Genomic DNA, 7896 nt, shown 5'->3' with positions numbered 1-7896 from the left:
GGCCATTACCTTTTCTAAAGACTATTATCAAAATGGTCATTATACATAATGGAGATTATTACAGGCAACTTGAGAGATTTTTTAGATACATCTCTACAGTAATAGGAGGCCCTTTTTAGCCTTATATATTGGTGGGAATAATACCAAGGCACAAAATACAAGGCAAACGTTGCTTTTTATCAAAATTTTTAGCTCTTAATGCCTTTCCAAAATTGACTTCTGGATTAAAAATATTTATGCAACATCTATCAATGCTGCATATGTGCCATCATCTGTCGATATGTATGTGGAACTAGAAATGCAACAATGAAGAATTAAATTGTATCATAGAATCATAGAATCACAGAATCATAGAATGGCCTGGGTTGAAAAGGACCACAATGATTATCTGGTTTTAACCCATCTGCCACATGATCACCAACAACTAGACCAGGCTGCCCAGAGTCACATCCAACCTGGCCTTGAATGCCTCCAGGGATGAGGCATCCACTGCCTCTTTGGGCAACCTGTTCCAGTGCTTCACCACCCTCTATGTGAAAAACTTCTTCCTAATATCTGACCTAAACCTCCCCTGTCTCAGTTTAAAACCATTTCCTCTTGTCCTATCACTATCCACCCTTGTAAGCAGTTATCCCCCCCTCCTATTTATATGCTTCCTTCAAGTATTGGAAGTCCACAATGAGGTCTCCTTGGAGCCTTCTCTTCTCCAAGCTAAAGAAGTGCAGTTCCCTCAACCTTTTCTCATAGGAGAGGTGCTCTAGCCCTCTGACCATTTTAGTGACCCCCCTCTGGACCCTCTCCAAGAGCTCCATATCCTTCCTGTACTGGGGGTCCCAGGCCTAAACGCAGTACTCCAGATGGGGCCTCACAAGAGCTGAGTAGAGGGGGACAATCATCTCCCTCTCCCTGCTGGCCACCCCTTTTTTAATGCAGTCCAGAACATGTTTGGCCTCTCACACTGCTAGCGCACACTGCTGGCTCATGTCAGCTTCTTGTTCACCAGGACCGCCAAGACCTTCTCCACAGGGCTTCTCTCAAAAAGATCTTCCTCCAGTTTGTATAAATTCCTGGGATTGCCCCAGTCCAAGTGCAGCACCTTATACTTGGCCTTGTTGAATCTCATTAAGATCTTGGAAGCTCACTTCTTCAGACTGTCCTGGTCCCTCTGGTTGGCTTGCCTTCTCTTCAGTGTATCAGCAGCACCACTCAGCTTGGTGTCATCTGCAAACTTGCTGTGTGTGTACTCAATGTCATCATCTATGTCATTGACAAAGATGTTGAAGAGAACCGGTCCCTAGACCGACCCCTGAAGGACACTGCTTGTGACTGGTCTCCACCCTGACACAGAACCATTAATCACAACACTTTGGCTGAGTCCAGCCAGCCAGTTCCTAATCCACTGAATAGTCCATCCTTCAAATCCATACCTTACCAACTTAGAGAGAGAGATGTGATGAGGTATATCAAAGGCTTCGCAGAAGTCAAGGAAGATGACATCCATTGCCCTTCCCTCATCCACCAGTGCCATCACTCCATCATAAAAGATCACCAGATTGGTCAGGTAAGATCTGCCCTTGGTGAAGCTGTGCTGGTTGTCTCGGATCGCCTCTTTGTCTTGTATGTGCCTTAACATAGGTTTTTGGAGGATCTGCTCCATGATCTTCCAGCCACAGAAGTGAGGCTCACAGACCTGTAGTTCCCTGAGTCTTCCTTTCTCCCTTTCTTAAAACAGGAGTAATGTTTCCCTTTTTCCAGTCACTGGGGAACTTCACCAGACAGGCATGATTTTTCAAATATGGTGGAGAGTGGCTCGATAACCACATCAGCCATCTCTATCTTGTCCATGGACTAACATAAATTCAATTGCATGAGGAGGTCTCAGATATGTTCCACAGTTATAGAATCTGCTCCCCACACCCTAACCTAGAGTTTCAGGGTCCTGGCAGACATGGGAAGCCTGACCACCAGTGAAGACTACTTGTTCTTCTTGATCCATTTTTCTCTGTGATATATTTTTCACTTTAGGTTTGAAATGCAAAACTTTTGTTAATCCAGGAAATATCTACAGAAGAACTGGGCCTAAATATGGAAGAGATTTCAGTCTACTTCAGCAACTCTCCCAATCTATCCACAACATTTGCTAGACTATTGCTTGTGGCCCCACTTCTATGCTATAAATGTCCCACTGAAAAGAGAAATCTCAAATAAATTAGAGTGTATTTACGTCTTGGATTTGGCATGACTGATGGACAGAAAGGAGTGATATTTTCTCCAGCATATTCTTGACTCTTACCCAAAGGATACTGTCCATGCTTATACAAATCTTTTGAAATTTCGGTTAGGAGGCAGATTTCCCATGTGTCAAACACATTTAACTACATTTCTTTTCCTCTTAATCCTACTCTGAGTTTGAATCACAGTTCAAAGTAAGTCTCTCTGTATAAGACCTGAATGGATGTGGGATTTTACAAGTATTTTCCTCGTTATTGGTTATCTCTTCTACATGCTGATTATAGGTCTATTTTTCTTAAATAATATTCCCTTTTTCTTTTAGGACATATGTACTGCTTATCCTATTCTGCTTCTAATAATGGCACTTATCATTTAAAGGAAATAAAAAATTGCCTCCTTACCTAGCTTTTAATTTTTTTTTATTCTGTCATATAGTTCATTCATCTCCTTCTTTTTTCATTCTGCTGCAGTTATATAGACGTGTCCCAAACCCATTATATTTTTCATCACACAGCTCTTCCTAAAGTGATGCATCCTTCTCTAAGTCACACCATCTCTTTCTGACATAGCCCTGGCTAACAGGAGAACACTGACCTTTCAAACGTGTGAGAGAACAGGCACTAGAGGAACTCAAGAAGTAACAACTGTAACAAAAAGGTGATCAGAAGAGAGATTCTGTCCTGCAGCATATTTTCCACAATCCTACCTAACAGTGAAGAATTTTTTCACTCCTCTAGAGGTCTTTAATTCCAGTCCACTTTTCTCCAATAGGCTTTTATATTTAGACAGTTATGAGTATCTAAATGTGTGCTTGACTTGCAGAGGGATGGAAACAGTAACACCCAATATAATTTCCATTGTTGGGGCAGTGCATATGAATATGTGCAGTGACAATGTCTATGCCATATTGAACTTGCTTGCTATGGAAAAGTTCTTCCGAATTCTCATTCTCTATTTTTTGACATTTCTTCATTTTTCTTTTTGGCTGTCCCATAGACATCAGACACATGACTGCCATTGTGGACTCAGTACTCATGGCCTCAAGAGTGCAGGTGATTGGGAGCTCCAGTCTTTTTGTTCATTAAAATCTCTCTATTTGTGTCATCAAGCCATCTATAACATAGGACTTCTGATATTAGTAATCAACTGGGCAGAGTGGCAGCAATTGACCAAAAAAGAGCTTTTTGGCTTAGAAGTCCACTAGAAATTGAAGTCTGAATATAAACATAATCAGACATTTCCACTTTGGGACTGGTTGCTTTAAAATATCTGGACCTGAGATTCCCCAGACAAGATCACTGCATGTTCCAAGAGCAGTGTTTCAACCATGTAATATCATTATTTGTTGTAGGCTTTATTTCTTCAGTATTTGTAAGTGTCAGATAAGACAGATTTTGAGCTTTATTCTTAAATGTTGCGGAGGAACTCTCTGCAAGAGATTAATGGTATCGAGCTTGAGTAAAATTCAGCTGGGCTGTCCCTGAGAGCTGTTGCTTGTAGGTACAAGGAAGTTAAGCCACTCTGGAAGCTCTGAAGTCTTGTACATCCTCCCTCATGCAGCACCTGTCACTATTAACTTGGACTTGGTCCAGGTTTGTGATTTCTTTCATTTTAAAAGAATTGTCAACAATCGATAATACCTGCATTAATTCAGGTTAGCTGAAAGCAGTTGTCACACATAAAATCACAGCCAGAGACCAGCCCCGTTACAGCTATATCCCTTCTCTGCATCATTTGCTGCAGCAAATGGGTAGGTGGAACGGAGCCTGTAATAGGAGGTTTCTTCGTAACTTTAATATTAGTGAGATCCTTTTCCTGTTGCCAGAGCCTTTGAGGAGTTTAACTGCATGAAATCCAGGAACTATCACTTAGCCAGTGGCTTGTAGATTATTTGAAAGAGAAAAATGAAATATACAGGGGGAGGGGAATTTAAATAGAAATAGGATTCTTATATTTCTGGATCTCAACTATGCAATCAATTTGCCAGTTTGAGTCTGCAGAAAAAGGCATTTAAATGTCTGGACAGCTATACCTCACTGGACCTTACACCACTGTTAAGTTAGGAGCTGTAAATTCTTAGCAATATACAAATAAGTTTACTGGTTTGCAGCATTTTTAACTCTGATGGAAAAAAAATAAGGGGGGATAGGGGCGGGGGGAGGGACTGAGAGAAAAAGAGAGAGAGAGAGAGAGGGAGAAAGCCTGCCAGCTATTTGTGAAGTAAATGTTCCCATTTCTTTTAAAATACAATAGCAAGTGTAATTTTGTCACATGCATCTGTTGCTATCACCTCTCACTTTGTGCTGAAGTGCTCACCAGAGCATTTACAGAAGTGATTCTTCCTCCCACCCCTGACATCTGCCACCGAAAATGCTGCATTATTCATCAGCGTGCTAATGGCAGGTGATGAGATCTTTTCACGCTACATCCCTCTCAGTAGGTGTTTATTACTCTGTTCACCAGCAGCCCTGCTATTACTGCGGGGCCAGAAGAACTCTACATACTCGCTTGACAGGTAATGGGAAACGTGCTCTGCTCACTTGGCTCACAAGTGCAGATGAAGGTTATTACTAGGACAGCTGCAATATCGTAGGTGCAAAGAAGACGGTCACTTTAAGCGAACAGCTTAATTCTGGAAATCCATACAAATCATGTCAGCACCGTGATAATCCATCTTCTTTACCTTCTATCATTTCAGCAGTCATCACACTGTAATAATTTTCTCCCCGTTCACCTGTGGTCTCTATGAATAACAGAGTGGGGGGGGCAGGGAAATGAAGAAAAAGAAGATGAGTCTGGCTTAGCGTCTGATGGCCGTGCTGGTGAGGAATTTATCTCTGTCTAGTAAGCAAGATGCTGTCTTCTGTGTGTGTGTGCACGCAAATGTTTGTATCTTTAGGAGGAGAGAGCCTTGCAACCAGCACTAGAAGTGTCTGTTTAACTTAAAAAAAAAAAAAAAAAAATAGCTTGACAAGAAAGGCGGATCGCTAATGATTTATTTGTAGCCTTGTGACAAAAAGTACGGAACATAAACATGCCACAGCACAAGGGAAATTGAAGTAGGAGAAATTATTTTTACTCCAGAGAACCAAGCTCCCTAAGAAGCCTTCCCCAGCTTGCCTTCCCTGCGGATTTCCTGCTTAGACACATTATACTGTCCTGAGTGATCCATAAAAATCTCACTTCACACCAGGAATAGGCAAACCTATTCTAAGATTTAAACACACACTTTTGGTATTAAATGAGGTTAGTGTTTCCTTTTAAAAAATGCAAGATGCGTAGGTTATGCCAAAATTTCTCAAGTCCCTCAACATGAAAGACCTGTGAAGGAATTGCTTTTTTTTTTTTATTTATTTTTTTTATTTTTTTTAATGTATCCTCCCAGAAATGAAAGCTAGGAAGATTTTGAGACAAGCAAAATTGACTAGTTTTATACAATCCACAACTGAACTGCACGTATTTCTTTATTATTAAGCCTACAGGAATTAAAAAACTGTGAAAGAATGAACGATTTTTTCTCATCAGACATTTGTCTTTAAAATTTTGATTCTTATTTTCATGTAATAACTGGTCTTTTGTTATGTTTAGTAGTAAAAAATACTTTCCATTGGAGGGAACAAAAGGAAAAGGTAAATGAAAAGCACAATTTAGGCATATATTTTGCTTTCCAAATCTGTAAATTAAAAACTTACAAATTAAAAAGTATCCCAGTTTGTAGGTGGAAAAGAAAATAGATGAACAAGGCAAGAGTTCTTAGAGCCACTACAAAACTAAATGAGATGGGAAGAGAATAGAGTTGTGTCAGGACAGAAAATCTCTTGTGTCGGAATTCTCTGTCACTCACAGCTGAGGGGGCTCTTCGTGCTGCAGAAGGAAAGCAGTGAGTAGCTGGGTGTGTTTGTGGAACTGCAGCTGCAGGGTGCTAATGTTTGCAGGGGCCCAGGGCAGGGAAAACAGAGACAATTCTGGAAAAGCAAAGCATTTTTGGCAAAAATAATTATTTTGCGTTATTTATTGAAATGTTGATTCTAGTAAGTGGTTGCTCCCAGTTCCAGTGGCAGTAAAAATGTAAGCTGCAGAATATTACTGGCTGTAATTTACCTTTCAATATGTGAATTAATTCTAGTGTAGTTTTAACTAGAAGGTTTTAGTCAGACAGTGACATACTGAGGAAGGGAGAGATATAATTCTCCTGAGATTTAACAGAAATTCGGTATAAAATGAGACAACAACACAGATGTATCTGCTATAATCAGAAGTGATTAGTTTATTTGATTTTTATGTGATCAAAATGTTGAAATGAAATCTTTACAAACAAAAGACATTCTTATGTTGGCATTCTTATGTTGGAAAATGTATGTCATTCATGGCAATGTTCACATTGTCACTGAAATGTAGCTGTGCTGTTTTGGGCCCAGTAGGTATTCAAAAGGAATGTCCTTTATGAAATCACTCTGCTTACCTTTGATACTAATAAAAAGCTGAAAAAGATAAATAGTTGTTCTAGACAAACATTTAGATTGTGTAATACTCCACTAAAGAAGGAAATAATCATCTCCTTTCACTAATTTCCCCTTTCAAAAAGACTAAGTAAAATTTAGATATTTGAAAGTGTTCTGGTAGTTTTTTCCAGGTTCAGATAGTTCTTTTTTTTTTTTTTTTAATCTATTAACAGAGAAAAGAAATAAGGAAGTCAGAAAAAAAGTAAAAAAACCTCTAAAATTATAATACTGTGAAATATCTAATCAAATAGAAAATGCAATCTACAAAATGCAATCAACTTCCACAAGGTATTGTGGGTATTTCTAATTAATGCCAACTTCCTTTCAATTTCTACAGGAAAGTGATTGTAGAATCCTTTATGCGCTTTGCTGAAGATGACATTCAAGAACATTTTGTAGTCAATAGCACTGTAAAATACACAGTTAAAATACTAGAAGGATGAGCCCCTTTCATATAGAGATTTTAAATTTGAGGAAGGAGATTCAGCCTGTTAATTCAGAGTCCTTTCAGAGGAAGGAAGCAGCTAGCATAGTCCTGCAGCTGAGGAATTCGTCTCACTGTCTCTCAGCTGCCAAGATGTCTATTCCCCTGAAAAACAGCCTGATACTATTTCCTAATCTGGGGATTTGGGACATTACCTTTCCAATGATCTATCAGAAATTTGTAGGAAAGCTGTGATTTTAAATGGCTAAAGAAATCTCTAATTGAAATTTTTAGGAAAATATCTTGATTTATGGTTTTTCTTTCAAATTACAGATTTTATATTTCAAACTACTCCTTTAAAGGAACAACAAAATGTACTGTTGTTAAAAAAAATTCTTGTGCAATAAAAACACGCTTTACCTAATTTCCCATTAAATATTATATTTTCTTGGATTTGTTATTTTTTTCAGAATTAAGTAAAAAGAAAAAAAAAATCGGAAGTACCAGGAGTTTTCATGAAACTGAGAATTTCATTATTGCTCATTTTGATGGCTAAGTTATTCTTCTTAATGTCTACTATGGTATCATCACAAAATGATTTTACCCTGAAAAAGTTTTCCTTTTTGTCTTGATATCTGGATGTGGTTGTGACCCATCAATGCAGATAACAAAGTCTTCAAAAACTCTGAGATTTGCACTTGGCCTACCTGTTGTGTGAGGGAGCACTTGAATTTTCCA

Source organism: Phasianus colchicus, chromosome Z, assembly GCF_987193195.1.
Source record: "Phasianus colchicus chromosome Z, bPhaCol1.hap1.1, whole genome shotgun sequence".
Lineage (NCBI taxonomy): Eukaryota > Metazoa > Chordata > Aves > Galliformes > Phasianidae > Phasianus > Phasianus colchicus.
The sequence above is the reverse complement of the archived record's forward strand: the minus strand, read 5'-3'. Positions refer to the sequence as shown.